General features: G+C 51.1%; 1 protein-coding gene and 1 long non-coding RNA gene across 5 annotated transcripts in view; one reads left to right on the top strand and one right to left on the bottom strand.

The window, feature by feature from the left end:
* Nucleotides 1–8,184: 8,184 nt before the first annotated feature.
* Nucleotides 8,185–16,382, bottom strand: LOC142092513 (uncharacterized). 4 transcript variants are annotated; one of them, XR_012677105.1, is made up of 5 exons: nucleotides 15,737–16,382; nucleotides 14,861–14,996; nucleotides 14,302–14,389; nucleotides 13,216–13,397; nucleotides 8,185–12,097 (listed from the first exon to the last, which is right to left on the bottom strand). It is a non-coding gene; the product is annotated as an uncharacterized LOC142092513 (long non-coding RNA). The 4 variants fall into 4 exon arrangements; XR_012677107.1 differs by having other exon boundaries at nucleotides 14,884–14,996; XR_012677108.1 differs by having other exon boundaries at nucleotides 14,302–14,386; nucleotides 14,884–14,996.
* Nucleotides 16,383–16,860: 478 nt separating this feature from the next.
* Nucleotides 16,861–17,635, top strand: part of LOC142092512 (arylacetamide deacetylase-like 4) — a 45,562-nt gene continuing 44,787 nt past the window's right edge. Inside the window, exon 1 of the mRNA XM_075172653.1 lies at nucleotides 16,861–16,913. The gene's annotated coding sequence lies outside the window, so the exon portion shown is untranslated. The remainder of the gene's footprint in view (nucleotides 16,914–17,635) is intronic.

Genomic DNA, 17,635 nt, shown 5'->3' with positions numbered 1-17,635 from the left:
ATGAGATGGTAACCACCCGATCCCTATCTCCGGGTGAGCTGCGAGATATGCGAAAAGATTTCAGTTGTGTCCAGGCAAGCACATTGTCACCTGGCTGCTCCGATGCTGGGATAACGGGGCCAGTAGCCTGGAATTAGAGGGTAGGGAAGCCAAGCAGCTGGGATCCCTTTCTAGGGAAGGGGGCATTGACAAAGCAATTGGACAAGGGGCACAAGTCCTCAGTCTCTGGAGGCGACTCCTGTCAGGTGTGAAGGTAAGGTATCCCTTCAAGGAAGATGTTATATGCCACCCGGGCAAGTGGACCACCATGGAGAGAGGTACCCAGTACCTGAGGGAATTAGCTGTGCTGGAAGTGATTTGTGATGACCTGAACAACGAGCAGTTACCCAAAGACCCAGATGAGGTCAAATGCACCCGACCCATGTGGCGGAAGTTTGTACGGAGCGCACCAGCGTCACATGCAAACTCATTGGCAGTAATGACCTGGAGATACGGAGAGGAACAAACAGTGGATGAATTGGCTGGCCAACTCTGGCAGTACGAAGAAAGTACTTCCTCCCTACGGGCCTGTGTCTCTGCTGTGGAGAAACTGTCTCAGGAGGTCCAGCAACTCAAAGAGGATTTGTCCTGCTCCCCACCTGCATGGGCCAGTATCTCAGCCATTAGGAGTAAGCGTCCCTCTGCTCAAGAGAGAAGATATCGTGGGTACACGCCCCAGGGCACCCTGTGGTTTTACCTGCATGACCACGGAGAGGACATGAGGAAGTGGGATGGAAAATCTACCTCAGTCCTACAGGCACGGGTACATGTGTTGCAAGGAAAAACAACCACAAAAGGGGGTTCTTCCAGGAGAACTGCTGCTCCAGTCTCCAGTGAGTTCCCCAGACAGAGTAGAAGGTCTGATTCCACTTCCGTCCTTAATAAAGGGACTTCTCATTCATACTTACAAGAAGTGGATAGCGAACATGATGACCAGGACTAGAGGGGCCCTGCCTCCAGCCAGGTGGAGGAAAGGGACAACTGGGTTTACTGGACTGTGTGGATTCGATGGCCTGGCACATCAGACCCACAGGAGTATAAGGCTCTCGTAGACACCGGTGCACAGTGTACCCTGATGCCATCAGGCTATAAAGGGGCAGAACCCATTTGTATTTCTGGAGTGACAGGGGGATCCCAAGAGCTAACTGTGTTAGAGGTTGAAGTGAGCCTAACTGGGAATGAGTGGCAGAAGCACCCCATTGTGACTGGCTGAGAGGCTCCATGCATCCTTGGCATAGACTACCTCAGGAGAGGGTATTTCAAGGGTATCGGTGGGCTTTTGGTATAGCTGCCCCTGGAGATGGAGGAAATTAAACAGCTGTCCACCTTGCCTGATCTCTTGAGGACCCTTCTGTTGTGGGGTTGCTGAGGGTTGGAGAACAACAGGTGCTGATCACTACCACAACAGTGCACCAGTGGCAATATCGCACCAACCGAGACTCCCTGATCCCCATCCATGAGCTGATTCGTCGACTGGAGAGCCAAGGAGTGATCAGCAAGACTCGCTCACCCTTTAACAGTCCCATATGGCCAGTGCGAAAGTCCAACGGAGAGTAGAGACTAACAGTAGACTACCGTGGCCTGAACGAAGTCACGCCGCCACTGAGTGCTGCCGTGCCGGACATGCTAGAACTTCAATACGAACTGGAGTCAAAGGCAGCCAAGTGGTACGCCACAATTGATATCGCTAATGCGTTCTTCTCAATCCCTTTGGTGGTAGAGTGCAGGCCACAGTTTGCTTTCACTTGGAGGGGCGTCCAGTACACCTGGAACCGACTGCCCCAGGGGTGGAAAAACAGCCCTACCATTTGCCATGGACTGATCCACACCGCACTGGAACAGGGTGAGGCTCCCGAACACCTGCGATACATTGATGACATCATTGTATGGGGCAGCAGAGCAGAAGTTGTTTTTGAGAAAGGGGAGAGAATAGTCCAAATCCTTCTGAAGGCCGGCTTTGCCATAAGACAAAGTAAGGTCAAGGGACCCGCACAGGGGATCCAGTTTTTAGGAATAAAATGGCAAGACGGACGTTGTCAGATCCCAATGGATGTGATGAATAAAATAATAGCCATGTCTCCACCAACTAGCAAAAAGGAAACACAAGCTTTCTTAAGCGTTGTGGGTTTTTGGAGAATGCATATTCCAGATTACAGCCTGATTGTAAGCCCTCTCTATCAAATGACCAGGAAGAAGAACGACTTCAGATGGGGCCCTGAGCAACAACAAGCCTTTGAACAAATTAAACAGGAGATAGTTCAGGCAGTAGCCCTTGGGCCAGTCCGGGCAGGACAAGATGTGAAGAATGTGCTCTAGACCTCAGCCGGGGAGAATGGCCCTACCTGGAGCCTCTGGCAGAAAACACCAGGGGAGACTCAAGGTCAACCCCTGGGGTTCTGGAGTCGGGGATACAGAGGATCCGAGGCCCGCTACACTCCGACTGAGAAGGAGATATTGGCAGCATATGAAGGGGTTCAAGCTGCTTCAGAAGTGGTTGGTACTGAAGCACAGCTCCTCCTGGCACCCCGACTGCCGGTGCTGGGCTGGATGTTCAAAGGGAGGGTCCCCTCTACACATCATGCAACCGATGCTACGTGGAGTAAGTGGGTCGCACTGATCACACAACGGGCCCGAATAGGAAACCCCAGTCGCCCAGGAATCTTGGAGGTGATCACGAACTGGCCAGAAGGCAAAGATTTCGGAATATCCCCAGAGGAAGAGGTGATGTGTGCTGAAGAGGCCCCACTGTATAACAAACTGCCAGAAAATGAGAAGCAATATGCCCTGTTCACTGATGGAGGATGCCCTGTCACCTTGCAGGAAAGCATCGGAGATGGAAGGCTGCGGTATGGAGTCCTATACGCCAAGTTGCAGAAACTGCTGAAGGAGAAGGTGAATCGAGTCAGTTTGCAGAGGTGAAAGCCATCCAGCTGGCTTTGGATATTGCTGAATGAGAAAAATGGCCACTACTTTATCTCTATACTGACTCATGGATGGTGGCAAATGCCCTGTGGGGGTGGTTGCAGCAGTGGAAGCAGAACAACTGGCAGCGCAGAGGTAAACCCATCTGGGCTGCCGCACTGTGGCAAGATATCGCTGCCCGGGTAGAGAACCTGGCTGTAAAAGTACGTCACGTAGATGCTCACGTGCCCAAGAGTCGGGCCACTGAAGAACACCAAAACAATCAGCAGGTGGACCAGGCTGCTAAGATTGAAGTGGCTCAGGTAGATCTGGACTGGCAACATAAGGGTGAATTATTTATAGCTCGGTGGGCCCATGACACCTCAGCCCATTAAGGAAGAGATGCAACATACAGATGGGCTTGTGATCGAGGGGTGGACTTGACCAAGGACACTATTGCACAGGTTACCCATGAATGTGAAACGTGCGCTGCAATGAAGCAAGCCAAGCGAGTAAAGCCTCTTTGGTATGGAGGACGATGGTTGAAATATAAATATGGGGAGGCTTGGCAGATTGATTATATCACACTCTCACAAACCCGCCAAGGCAAGCGCTATGTGCTCACCATGGTGGAAGCCATCGCCGGGTGGCTGGAAACATATCCTGTGCCCCATGCCACCATCCGGAACACTGTCCTGGGCCTTGAAAAGCAAGTCCTATGGCGATACGGCACCCCAGAAAGAATTGAGGCAGACAACGGGACTCATTTCCAAAACGTGGGCCAAAGAGCATGGCATTGAGTGGGTCTATCACATCCCCTACCATGCACCAGCCTCCGGGAAAATTGAACGATACAACAGACTGCTAAAGACTACGCTGAGAGCAATGGGTGGTGGGACATTCAAGCATTGGGATACACATTTAGCAAAGGCCACCTGGTTAGTCAACACTAGGGGATCTGTCACTGGAGCTGGCCCTGCCCTATCCAAACCCTTATGTACTGTGGAGGGGGATAAAATCCCTGTCGTGCATATGAGAAATATGCTGGGGAAAATGGTCTGGATTACTCCTGTCTCTGGCAAGGAAAAACCCATCCGTGGGATTGCTTTTGCTCAGGGACCTGGGTGCACTTGGTGGATGATGTGAAAGGATGGGGAAGTCCGGTGTGTACCTCAAGGGGATTTAATTTTGGGTGAAAGTAGCCAAAGAACTGAATTGTATAATATTAATTGCTATATAACACTGTATGTCATCACTTCAATGGTTGCTATATGTTATATCAACGGTATTGCGGAAGAATCACCCAGATTAAGTAAGAAGGAACTCTGATGAAACTGAGCAAAGTGCAATGATGATAGAACTGGACAAGCGCAGCAATGATGGAACCGGAACTGGCTTCAGGATGCAACAATCCAACACCACACACCATTTCTTCTGCCTTGAAAGACTGTTATGACAGATGAAGCCCAAAGTCAGGGACTAAATGAACTCAATGGACATTTTAGAGGGATGGCCCATGGACTAAGGGAATGATATCTGTGTGTATATATATATCAAAAGGCAGGAAAAGTGGTGATGACTAATTGGAATGTATTGGAAAACGTGAGACGAGACCTGGGCATGACGTAGATGGTATAGAACAATGGGTGGATACTGTCCTGGCTCCGGATGGGACAGAGTTAACTTTCTTCCCAGTAGCTGTGGGAGGTGCTATGTTTTGGGTTTGGTATGAGAGGAGCATTGATGGCCCATTGATGAATCGGTTGTTGCTGGGTGGTGCTTGCACTGGGGACTTTTTGGCTTCCCATGCTCTGCCAAGTGCAGGGGAAGCTGGGGTGGGGGGAGCATAGCTGGAGCGGCTGACCCAGCTTGCCAATGGGGTATTCCATACCATGTGACATCATGCTCAGTATATAATTAGGAGGTGTGGACTGGGAAAGGAGGGCTGTCATGGCTCCGGACGGGCTGGGCATCAGTTGGCAGTGAGTGAGCAGTTGCATTGTGCATCACCTGCTTTGTATATTCTATTATTGTTGTTGTTATCATTGTTGTTATTACTGTTCTACTTCATTTTATTTCCATTATTAAACTGGTTTTATCTCAACCCACGAGTTTTCCTACTTGTGCCCTCCCAATTCTCTCCCCCATCCTACCGTAGTGGGGGGAGTGAGCGAGTGGCTGTGTGGTGTTTAGTTGCTAGCTGGGGTTAAACAACAACAGCTCACCAGCCCAATGTGATGAGCCTCTGCAGGCCAAGCAGTTGTCAGTGAGGCAGGAGGTGCTACCCACCATTGTCTCTTGGAGTGGGCCAATCCTTGATCTAACCAGGTGTCCATCTTCTGACCCTCTGCTTTTCTCTGAAGGTTTTATAACTATTTTTGTTGTTATTTTTGAGTCCTTGAGTGACTGTTTCTGACTCCACAATTTCTTTCTTTGATGTTTTTTCCATTTGCTTGTCTTGCTGACTTTAGTTTGTGCTCCATTTACACGAATTTTTTCTGACTACAGTCAAGCCAAGGTCACAGCCAAGCCTCAGGTCACATTCATATGAACCTCAAAAGAGTGAGCTATGGGTTACAGTTTCCCTCTTTGATGGTTAAATCTCTTTTGATCATTGATGCCATTGCTTTGTTGATATTAGGGTCTGGCATCAAGCTGAGCCTCCACTTACACCTCTGCCTAGTGGGCTGCAGCAGAGTTTGAAGTCTTAATGGCAGTGCTCAAATCAAAATCCAGTATCACAGTGTATGCAAACACCAGCCTAGTTAATACCCCAACTGGCTGCCATTCATCTGGTATTTCAGTGTCAGTCCACCTGTTTTAGAGCGGTTTTGAGGATTCCCGAGAAGATAAACACACTTACACAGACTATAAGGGGAAAGCAAGCATTTTATTAACTACAGTCATGCATTACACTAAGGGTATCTTGCAAAGCCATTGTCTTACTGACCCGAGGACCATGAGAAAGATGGACCATCTGTACTTGTGTCGTCTTGCACCGCGAGCTCAGCCCAGCAGTCGGTAGGTGCCAGCTTTACGTGGGCGTCCCCACGCAGGCAACGGTGACCTCGCTGTACACCGGCCCACTGTTCTTTGGGAAATCCCGGTATTTATACATTTGCAGAGGAAACGGGTTTCGACACACGTGACCAGCGGGTGCCAAAACATGCCTCGGTTGCCAACTCTCAACATAGGGAGCCTATGGCACATGCACCCGCTGGTCAGGCACGCTGCACGAGCCATAGCCACCCCGTCTATTGGTTTGTAGGCTTTGTACACGCGGCATATTACCATAATCCAGCATTCAAGTATTAACCATGCTCAAGCCAATAGCAAAATGTAGCAAGGCAAGCAAAATTATAAATTGTGCTTTATATTCCTTCATTATTGGATGTCCTCCACGTCCTCCCCTAAAATTTCTCAACTTTCTTATCTCTGCGTTCAGCATTTCAAACAATAGACAATAAACCGTCTGTTTTCTGTGCTGACTGTGGTTTTCTTAGCTATCTATTTCTCACCCAGTGTCCATCTACGGACCAAAATTCCATCTTTTAACCCCTCCGTACACACCACCACTGTTGAGGTTAAGTAGTCATTGCCACATACAGAAAAAATCCAGGTGCAGCAGGAAAAAAGTACTGAGTCATTAGGATAATGGAGAATTTTTCATCCCATGCTTCTTGTGTGTTGTTAACCATTTTATATCTGATTAACCCTCTGTGTTTGCTGTGAGCTTTTGGAGTCTCCAGATGTGTAAAACCACTGTTTAATTCCTAAAATTATTTCTTTACTACTCTTCCCTTAGTAGACCCTTAATATCATGTTCTCACACCAGGAGAAAACACTACTGAACCTTTGACAATCTTCTATCTCTGCAGAAACATTTTTGATAGTAAGTGTCTTTATTCCTTTACTAAAGATCTGCTATGACCTTGAAATATTTGCCCCTCTTCTTGTTTGTAGGTAATGGACTAATGAAGTCTATTTGGATTCTTGTCCTGGATATGTCTTTTTCTATTGGCAAAGAGCTCTGTTTTTAATTTGAGTGTGTGCAATGATTAATGCATGTGGCAAACTCTTATCAGTGTTCAAATGAGTGTCTTCTCCTATACCTAGCCACTGTTCTGCATGAAGAACTCCCTTGCAGGTTTTTCTCTATCCCTACTGTGGCAAGATCTGTGGCACTTACATCATAATTGCGATATCAGGATGAAATTCAAATATCTCCTAAAATTACAATTCTGGTGTAGCTGGATGTCAGGGCTGTGCCTGTGTGCTTCCCCAGTATAATTAATGATTGATTCCCTAGGCAAGCCAGGAACTCCCTAGCTGGTCTCTGCACAGATGAGATGGACTGATTTGTGACAGTGAACTGACTTGAGAGAAGGTGATTGACTGAACTCCTAACTTACTGAGATGCCAAACACAAGCCTCTTGCAGCAGAGGCACGCTGCACTCTTACTGGTGGTTCTGTTCCTTAAACAATTTGTTCTTAAATGTTGACTCCTCATCTGCTGTTTCTAGTGTTGTGTTTTTCCCCATATTCTTCCTTTACTGACTTTAACAGGCCAGTCGTACCTGTGCTTTTCCAGAAAGTCCTTGTGGCGGTTGCCTAAGCACCTGCTTTAGACGGTTTTGTTTTAGTACTCTTCAACTGCATCACAAATGCCTTTCCTCCTTCTCTCAGTGCATCTTCTCTCAGTGCACCTTCCCCCCAAAAAGACCTATGCTGCCTGCATTCCCACCTGTTCTACTACCTTGACCCTTCTGGCCAGTTCTACTGGGGATCTTATACCATGTGCAGACACTTGAAATCAGGACTGTACACAACTCACGAATATGGGACAATCTGGGTAATGCACAGAGCAAACAACTGGGAGTATCATGCTAATAGGCTAAGCATGGATGTGCTCACCACCCCAGTGAAGGCATGTAGTCAGTCTCTGCCGGCCAGGCGGTCCTCAGTCAGGCAAGGAAGTGCTGCCTACTGATGTCTGATCTTGCCAGGTATCAGTCTTCTGACCCTCTGCTTTTGTCCAAGGATTTTATACCTTTTCTTGCTGGTAATTTTTTTGAGTCCTGGAGTGACTCCACGGTTTCTTTGTTTTTACTCTCCTTATCTTGCTGGCTTTAGTTTGTGCTCTCTCCTTTACAGCACAACAAAACTCCCCCCCCCACCAACTCCCCCCCAGTAAAGCTGAGCCAAGGTCATGCCACTGCATTTCACTCAGCTGGGCCTTAGGTCAGACAGCTGAGCCGCAGAACTGGAATGAGGCTTGCAAGGCCTTGCTGCTGCAATTAGTACTTCACTAAGAGACCTCCACTGCGAGTTACTATGGGTCTGATAACATACACCTACTTCCTAGACCACAGTAAATTGATCACTTATTATCATGGGAATTTATCCTTAAGTCACAGGAGCAGTCCAGAGAATGGGAAATTGGAAGACTCTTCATAATTGGCACAAAGTTGGATTGAAATTTGAACTGCAAAAGCTGTACTGAAGCAGTAGTGCCTGGGCATTGGAAAGCAGGACACCATAGTTAGCAGTCTGCCTATGAGAAGATGTTCATGCATATTTATGTCCATCAGATACCATCATATACATTTTCTGACTGGCAGTCATTTCCTTCTACCTTAAGCCTGTAGTGTGTGTAACACATGTATATATATTTTGCCTGTTGAATCAAATGCTTTTAGGCAGGATCATATAGTGTTTATAGAAGTAAAAGAATACCTCCCCCTTCCAACACAACTATGGCCCCTTTTACTCCCATCTAATGGTAAGCAAACTCATAAATCTCATTTAAATGTTTTTATAGTACTTGACTAGTTTTTTTAGCTAATTAACACTTGCCTGCTTGAAGATCTTTCTGCTGGAAATGGCTATACTATTAAAACTGGTTCTGTCTGCCAGTGAAATATTGAGGTGTTGGAGAACCACTCAGATGGCCTGTATAGTGTTCATATTCTGTATGTGTGGGTATTGTAGGTCTGATTTAGTAAGGCTGTTAGCCAAGGACATCTTGGCAAGAAAAAAAAAAAACCATCGTTCACATTCCTGAAAAGGTAGGAGTTGTATTCTTGAAGGCTCCCTACAGATGAACTGTGCTAGCTTATTATCAGATACTTTGATCTCTCATCTCTCTCCTTTCTCACACTTTGTGCAGTTAGTGACTGAGCATCCCTAAATGGAACCATCAGAATCAACTTGCCATCCACCTCTCTCTTTCAGCGACTCAGTCTGTTTTTCTTTTTAAACTTTATTTGAATGATTGCTACTGCAATCACGATGTTCCCCGTTTCAGAGCTGTCTGAGCTGAACAAGTTGACTTGGCAACCAGGGAGTGCTTCAGGAGATGGGAGTGGAAGGCGGTGGCTGGCAGGGTATTAGTAATGAGAAACGTTTGTACTCCTACGAATCCGTGGCAAATGAGTGCTGCCTGCTCCTTGTTGCATAATGGAGAACACCCCTGAAATTCAGAAGTTCATGAGCATTCCCCCAGTTCTGCAAATTGGGTGAAACAAGGGCAAATATATCGTGATGCTTGTCAGATAAATAACTTGGTCAGCTCACTTTACCAGGTACTCCTTTGCCCTGAGGAGCTGCTGGGTGGCAAGAGAACTGTGATTTTTCAGCTGCACAGACCTGGTTCAAAGACATGGGAAGAAAATGCAGTAAACCTGGAACACAAGTCCTGAGGGTTAATCACTACTGCTTAAGGTATAAGGAAAATGACTTTAGCATTTTACTATTAGCAATACAGGATTTATGACACAGGTGAGCAGACGTGGTTGCTACTTTTCATGAAGCATATTCACTGCATGTATGTGATATTTTAAGGGTTATGTGTGTGCTGTTGCACGCAAAAAGATGCTGAAGTCATGACAAACCACAAACCTGTTGAATTTCCTGCATCGTGTTTCTTGCAGGGATGGACTATCTCTCCTCGCCTGCAGCCCAACACCTCAGCCTTTCTTTACTCTTGTGCTCTCATGCATGAAGAGGAAGCGGGATCTGTGACCCCTTGGCCAGTTGCAGCTGGTGCCTGGAGTCATGAAGGAGGAGAAAGGAGCTGTCGCAGGCCCTTGCCTAGCAGCGCTCAGAGCTTAAAAGGATGCTGCTGGGAGGCACTTGTCACCAGAATCCACATCCCACGGCTCTCCCTCATCATGTTACCTCATGCACCAGGGAGTCCATATAGCCCAACAAGAGGATGTTGGAAAGCGACTTGAGAGATCTGAATTTACTGCTTGTGGCAAAATATTCAGGTGTACTGGGCTAGAAAGCAGTTTTGTTAAGAGCCTTGACTGGGTAAAACACTGCTAATCGTGTTCTGTCATATTTATGACGAGTGGAAGGAAATACACTGTTCTTTGTGGGAGATTTTACTTTCTACTTTGAACATAGTTGTACAGCAAGGCATACAGAATAATTACTTACTATGAAAAGCATCAAAGACCAGGATGTCTCTTAAATAAAGATGTTTCTTCATGAATCACTGCAAAGATTTGTCAAGCTAAATTTAAGGTGCAGATACAGAAATACAAGGCTCAATTCCACTAGGTTTCAGGCTTTTACTATTTCTTAGACATTTTTTAAAGTAAATTGGTCAGAACAATTTTTGGCCTAATATTCAAAACATGTTTTTCATATGAGTTTGTGGTCTCTCAGCTCAGCTTTCTTAGTCACATTTCTGATCAAAAAATCTGTCCAGAAGTCAAGACTGGAACATGTTACTAATCTAATAGAAGGTTGAAATATTTACTTAACACATACTAGTCCTTCATATTATAACAATTCTTAAGAGTAATTAGATTCAGTGTTTCTTTTTCCAAAACCGTATTTTTGGTTTCTACTAAGGACGTATTTTAGCATGTCCCAAAGCACAAGGCTTTCAGAACTGGCAGCTTCCGCGTGGGAGCAGTTGCTGGATGTTTTCAATTTTGGAGCTGGGCTCTGGAGAGAGAGAGAGAGAGGGGGGACCATTAGGTGGCTAGGCAAGTGCAGAGCCCCACTGTTGGTGGGGCTGTGAAAGGGCTGCCAAGGGAAGGTGAGGGCCAGCACCAGCTGGCATGCACCAGGCCGAAATAAACGTCTGAGATTAGTCTCTGGGAGAAAAGGCACTTTTCACGCATCCAACTCCTTATTCAAGGTGTGTAGAACCACTGGAATAGTTATTCAATATTTAGACAACATACAGGTATGACTTCATATTCATGTACAAGTTATGAGAGTGATTGATTTACAACCTTTCCAAAAGCCCAGATTGCTGCAGTTAGCTGGAACTTTAATTGGCTTGTAACAAGAGGGAGCATCCAGCAGTCGAAGGGTATATGAGCTGGAGCTTCACATAACTTGAGCTGGAACAAGATGGAGCATCCATCGTCTGGAGCTGTAAGAAGCAGGAGCATCTCCTATCAAGGGCTAGAGCTGAAGTTACTTGAAACAGAAACAAGTTGGAGCATCTCAGAACTGCAGCTGAAACTAAAACAAGCCTGAGTGAAACACATTGGAGCGTCCATCAGCTGGAGCTGAAAGTACCTGAACCTAAAACAAGCTGGAGCGTCCATCAGCCAGAGCTGTATGAAGCTGGAGCTGAAATTGAAACAAGCCGGAGTGAAACAAACTGGGATGTCCATCAGCAGGAGCTTCTCACTGCCAAGAAGAGCTGGAACTGAAATTACCTGATCCTGAAGCAAGCAGCAGGAGCTGGAGCTGCAATATAGAGCTGGAGCTGTAAGAAGCAGGAACTGAAGTTACCTGGGGCAGGTAACATGCATCCATCAGCTAGAGCTGTAACAAGCTGTGGCTGCGCTACCAGCATGGTTGAATGGAAGAGCGTCCGCAATCTGTAGCCTCTGTTAGCCAGAGCCGAGCTTACCTGCAGCTGTAAGAGGAAGGAGCATCTATGAGCAGAAACGTCTCCTGGTTGGAGCTGAAATTACCTGGAGCCAGATCATCCATCAGCTGGGGTGTCCATCAACCAAATCCATACTCCGAGGCTGTCCCCAACAAGGAGCTCTTCGCAACCCAGAGCAGCAGGGAGGCAAGTCGTCCTGCGAGTGGAGAGCCCGGCCTCTTCCCCCCAGCTCTCCCAGGGCAGCCACGCTGTGAGGGGGCGCAGGCAAGGCAGCATCGGCGTCTCCTCTGTACCTGCGAAAGGGGAGTGAAACCAGTCAGAGCTCCTGGGGTGCACAGCATGGCCCCACATAACCCACTGGAGATGCCTGTCCCCCTCCTGGGCAAGGGCAACCCTTCCCTCCCCCTGCACCTCGCTTTCAGCAGAGGCTGCCTAGCACCGCACACGGGCGACAGGGAGGGGAAGGAGAAATGACAATGGGAGAGCCTGAGGCTTAGGCCGAAAAAACACATTCCTCCCCAGAAGAGCAGGCGAGAATGCACACCTTGCTGAAACCCCTCTGCTCAGTGAGGAGCATTTCGGGCACAAAACGTCACAGAGCAATACTGGGGCCGAGGACGGCCTGGCCCAGCACTCGTCCCCCTTGGCCGCCACCCTGACCCTGACCCTGCCCAGGAGCGGGACTGGGGGAGCCACAGGCTGCGCTTTGCATCCTGCTAAATGTCATTGCCAAGCCCAGTGCTAAACGTCAAATACCGTTGAGCCAAGCCCAATGCTAAATAACAAATAAAGCTGAACCAAGCCAAGTGGGTTTCAGGAGGGACCCAGAACAACCAGGAGCCCCACAGGGGAACAGGACAGGACTGTCCCCAGCCTGGCCATGGCTGAGAGCCACACCAGCACCAGCACTTGCTGGGTGCAGGCTGGGCGGTCGCTGATGGCATGGGGAGAAGCTGCCTTGGAGCAGCTCCAGCATAGGAGCTTCCCTCAGCTTCCCCCACAGTGACCGGTCCCAGGACAGCGGGGCACAGCCCCAATCCCTGGCCTGGGCCCGCCACAGCCACAGCCCCTGCCGGCACAGCCCCAAACCGCCCCGCAGCAGGACACGCAACACAACCAGAAGCCACAAGCAAAAATGTTTTCCTCCCAAGCAGCAGTCAGGCACAATGGAGATGCGAGGCGCAGCCACAACCCTGACCCCACTGCAGCCTGGGAGTGGTGCCAGTCCCAAACCGCCCCGCAACAGGACTGGCACCAGCACCAGAAGCCACAACCACGGCATGTTTTCCTCCTCAATCACAGCCAGGCATGGCTTCCTCAGTTCACGTGCGTTTGGGGTGTTCCCACATGCCTGACCCTGCCAGATGTCCCCAGAGCACGGCACAGCTACCCACTGCTTTGGAGCACTCACTGGACATTTCCTCCCATGTCAGGGTCCCCCGGTGCTGCTCGTGTCAGGGCCATGCTCCTTGCCCAGGCTCATCCTCCCGTGTCAGCATCCCCTGGCACTGCCCGTGTTGGGGCTGCGCTCCTCACCCTGGCCCAGGCTGAGCATTTCTGCTGCTCTGCTGCTCCCCTGCGCCATTGCCTGCACTGAAAAAAACCCTCATGAGGAAGCAGCTGCAGCGTTGCAGCCAGGAGGATAAAGCTCTCGCTCGAGCAGGAGCTGTTGGCCCCGGTGCCCGCCCCACACAACGCTGGAGAGGCAACACTGGACCTCGCTGCTCCAGAGCAGCTAATGATCACGGCAGCTCCCAACAAGGCCCTGCCTGCCGGTCAGACAGGCAGGCACAGCCGTACAGCCGGACATTTGGCACCATCAAAACAAGAACTAACAAACAACCGCTTCACACAGAGCCCAGAGCTGCTCCTCCAAAACGCCCCTCTGTGGGAGCGTCCAGGGGAGCTCCCCACGCCCAGGGGTGCCTGGTACCAACGCCCCTTCCCCAAGACAGCGTGGGTGTCATAGGAGCGAGAAGCCCGGCCAGGATGTCCCCACTCCACTCCCCCGGCCATCCTGAACCTTGGCTGCGCAGAGGCTGCTACCAGCAGCTGGGACTCCTGCGCTCCTCCTGCGGCTGCTCCCTGCAGGCAGCAAAACCCGTTGCTGAAGGCAAACGCCAGTTTTGAGGATGTTCCCCTCTCTCCTGCACTGCTCTTGCCATCACAGGCTCCGTTTCGTGCATAACTTATCAGTCTCCTCAGCCACGTGCCAAGTCCACCCATGAAGTGCCCTGGCAAGGACAGAGGTGACTCTGGGTCACTGTTTGGTCCCCTTCTCTACCAGGGGACATGTATTCACCCCCCAGGTAGGCGCCAGCTGTAGGGGACCTGTGCTGTAGAGCAAAAGGCCCCATCTTGCTTTCTGGTGGAGCCATCCAGGGGTGGCAAGGCAGGCGGGCTCCCGTCATAACCCAGGGATGGCAGTCTGTTTCCTCCACCCCCCTGGGAGCTGCAGGCTGAGATACACACGTGCGCGGGGAGCGCTCGTACTCACCGCCTGGCCCTGGCTGCTGAAAGGCCTCGTCCATCCCCTGCAGGTGCCCGAAGGCCCCTCTGCATGCACAGTCTCCTCATGGCAACTGCTGAAAAGAGAGATATTTTAACATCACAGACAACCCTCACGTCGTTGACCCCTAATCAGTATGCTGGAAAACAAGCAGAAGAGAGATGTGGGGTTAGGTATATGAAGGCTCGAGAGAAGGATCACGGACAACAAAATATTCCAGCTGAACAGGGACATAGTCAGCTTATCCAAGTGTTAACCCTTCCTGTAACGCCTGACTAACTGATGCCTTCAAACCAGCATTGCTTTCAAGGGTTTCAAACAAGTGAAAAATAAGAGGATGTTGAAAAACGTTGCATAAATACAAGAACTGCTAAATTCAGTTAAAGTATCAGGTTTATGTGTTTCAAAAGAAGAAAGGGAACCCTGTGGATAATAGCCAGGACAGCGGACTGGAGAACAGTCGTTGAAAAAGGCGAGCTAGGCAGTGGGTTAAAGTACAGGAACAAACATGCTCTTCGTAGGCCCCATCGTAACCCAGGACACCTACAGAGAGGTAACGTAAATCACTACCGGTCAACGTCTTAGCTGCTCCCGTCTGCCTTCCGTTGCACAGAGGTCATCGTCTGTGCCGGCCCTGTGGAGCCTGCAGCTCTGCGGTGCTCAGCCGCTCCGGTTGTCTCATCCTGCGTGAAATAGGAAAGAGAACGAATGTGATCTGGAACATGAAAAGGGACAAGTATAACACTTCCCTCCTCTTTTTTTTTTTTTTTACAGATGAACTGCCACGGCTGCGAGCCCAACTTAAAGACAAGAGGAAAAAGTTTCCTTTGGCAGGGAAGGTGGCACCTGCTCTTACAGACTGTCCTCATGAAAGCAGCGAGCATGATCATGGGCAATATAAAGAATTAACGGGATCAATCACTGGGACGATTCTGTGTTGGGGTGCCAGGAGCGATGCTAAGATGCTCCCCGACATCTGACGTCAAGGCGACGTGCTGCGCCTGGATGAAAATGAACCCAACCCGAACCGAACAAAGTCCTCTGGCTCCAGGGGGCTGGAGGTGGCTGTGACCCCGAACTGCCTTGGGAAATACCCGATTTTGGGATTGTCCAAAATCGACTGCAATCACATCTCCCTGGGGACGTCTAACGTTGCTGAAGGAGAAGTGTTAAGCCTGGAAACACATTGCCAGCCTCGCTGCGGCTCATACTGAGCACAGCCGTGAGCGGCTGACACTGCTACCGCACAGCCCCAGCCAGCAGCACAGGAAGCAACAGCGTGAATCGCCACCGGAGCAGAACCGTCACACCGTGCAGAGCACCAGCAGCTGCCACGAGTGGGCAGAGACACAAACCCGAGCTGTTCGCTTTGGGCGCAGGACCTGTAACGGAGCCTTCTGCAGCCACACCGCAGCACCCTCACCTTCACACCTAACTGCCTGAGCGTTTCCAACTGCATCATTAACAGCACCGACAGATCCACAGTGCAAGGTGTGCCGCACCACACGCTTTTGTGCCAGCATTATTACTGCGGACAATTACCTGTGGGATGAAGAAAAAGCACCGGGAGGTCCAGGCGACCGACGACTTCCCCAGCAGTGGGTTTGAGGAGCCAGCATTTCCAACCTGGCACCTCCTCGGCCAAAGCCCGGCATCTTCATGGCAACGGGCAGCGATGCAGCATCCCCCGGCCTCGTTGGCCACCAGATTCCCAACAACTGAGAGAAACCCAGCCAGGAGCAGGGGCCAGATCTCAGCCAGAGCCCAAGGCCAGGGGCTGTCCCGTCATGGCTACCGACCCCTACAGGTACAAGACACCTGCCCCAGCGGAGGTTCATGGTACCAGCCTAGGAGAGTCGCGGGGAGGTGACGGGGCACCAGGGCCGGTGTCCCTATCCTCGTTGCTGCACGTGTGGCTTCTCTGGCCCCGGGGCTCGCGTCGGGAGGCTGTAACGTGCGGGAAATGGGGGGTGACTCGGCACCGGAGGGAGAATCAGCCTGTGGCAAAAATGAGAAACCAACACCACCTTCCCCTCCCGCGACTCCCCATGTTCATCACCCTCGTCTCGTTTCCCCTCTGGCCTGCCTCCCCACAGCACAGCCCTGTACCCAGGGCAGCCTGGCCCCGCGGTTCCCCGGGGATGCCCCTGCCCGCGGGGCCAGGTTTAGGGGGGGGGCGGGAAGGGAGGGAGCAGTGGGACTGGGGCAACCCCTCCCCCGGGGCTCCGCAACGTACCCAGCTCTCCCCAGTTCGGCATGGGACGGGACGGGACGGGACGCGGCCGGACACACCGAGAAAGCCTCAGGAAGGCTTCTCGCGGCCGGGCGAAGAACAGCACTCGGCCCCGGTGGGTAGGGCCCGGCACCAAGCAGCAGAGCGGGCACCACCAGCAGCCCGGAGTAGTGGGGCCGGCTCGAGATGTCAGAGCGAAAAAGGACGAGAACGGCCCCGAGCCGCCCGGCAGGAGAACCCCGGGACCGGGGGGCCAGGGAGAACGCGGCTGCGCCGGCCCGGGCGGTGCTCACATAGGGGCGGGGCCGCGTCGGGGCGGGGCGCCTGCGCGGGCGCTGAAGAGCGGCAGCGGCGGCTGGTGCGGGCGGTGGGTTTCGTTCCGCTCCGGTTGTGGGAGCTGCGCCGGGGCGGGTGTGGGGCTGCGGGGTGTTATGGGGCTGCGGCTGCGGGTGCGGCGGGTCTCGGATGTGGGCTCCGCGGGTCTCGGATGTGGGCTCCGCGGGTCTCGGATGTGGGCTCCGCGGGCGGGTCCGGGCCCCGTTCTTCTGGGGCTGGTGGGGGCAGAAGCGGCCGCGGACCCAGCGCTGTCCTGGGGTTCGTCGGGGATTTTGGGGCCGAGCCCGTGTCCGGCCGGGGGGAGCGGGCGCCGCCCCATCCGGCTCTCAGCTGCTCCTCGCTGGGGCCCGGGCAGCCTCTGCCGCTCCCGGCGCGGGGCGGGCAGCGGCGGCAGGGGGACTCCTGCGGCGCCTCTGGCCTTTGTCCCTCACATTGTTTTTTCTCTCTCCTTTTCATGTCAGACTGATTTCACCAAGCATCATTTAGAAAGATCTAATAGCAGCCAAGTGTTTGTTTACTGGCTGTAATCCATCACTTTCATTCCCAATTCTGAACACGTGACACAAGAGCTTGTCTTACCCAGAACTGTCCCAGGGTGTTTATATGTTGTGATCTGAGCAGTGCATCATCACTGAATCATAGAATCATACAGGTTGGAAAAGACCTCTAAGATCATTGAGTCCAACCGTCAACCCAACACCACCATACCCACTACACCGTGTCCCTAAGCGCCTCATCTACACGTCTTTTAAA

The sequence above is a fragment of the Calonectris borealis genome, chromosome 23 (assembly GCF_964195595.1).
Source record: "Calonectris borealis chromosome 23, bCalBor7.hap1.2, whole genome shotgun sequence".
Lineage (NCBI taxonomy): Eukaryota > Metazoa > Chordata > Aves > Procellariiformes > Procellariidae > Calonectris > Calonectris borealis.
Note: the sequence above shows the minus strand (reverse complement) of the source record. Positions and strands in the feature narration are given on the sequence as shown.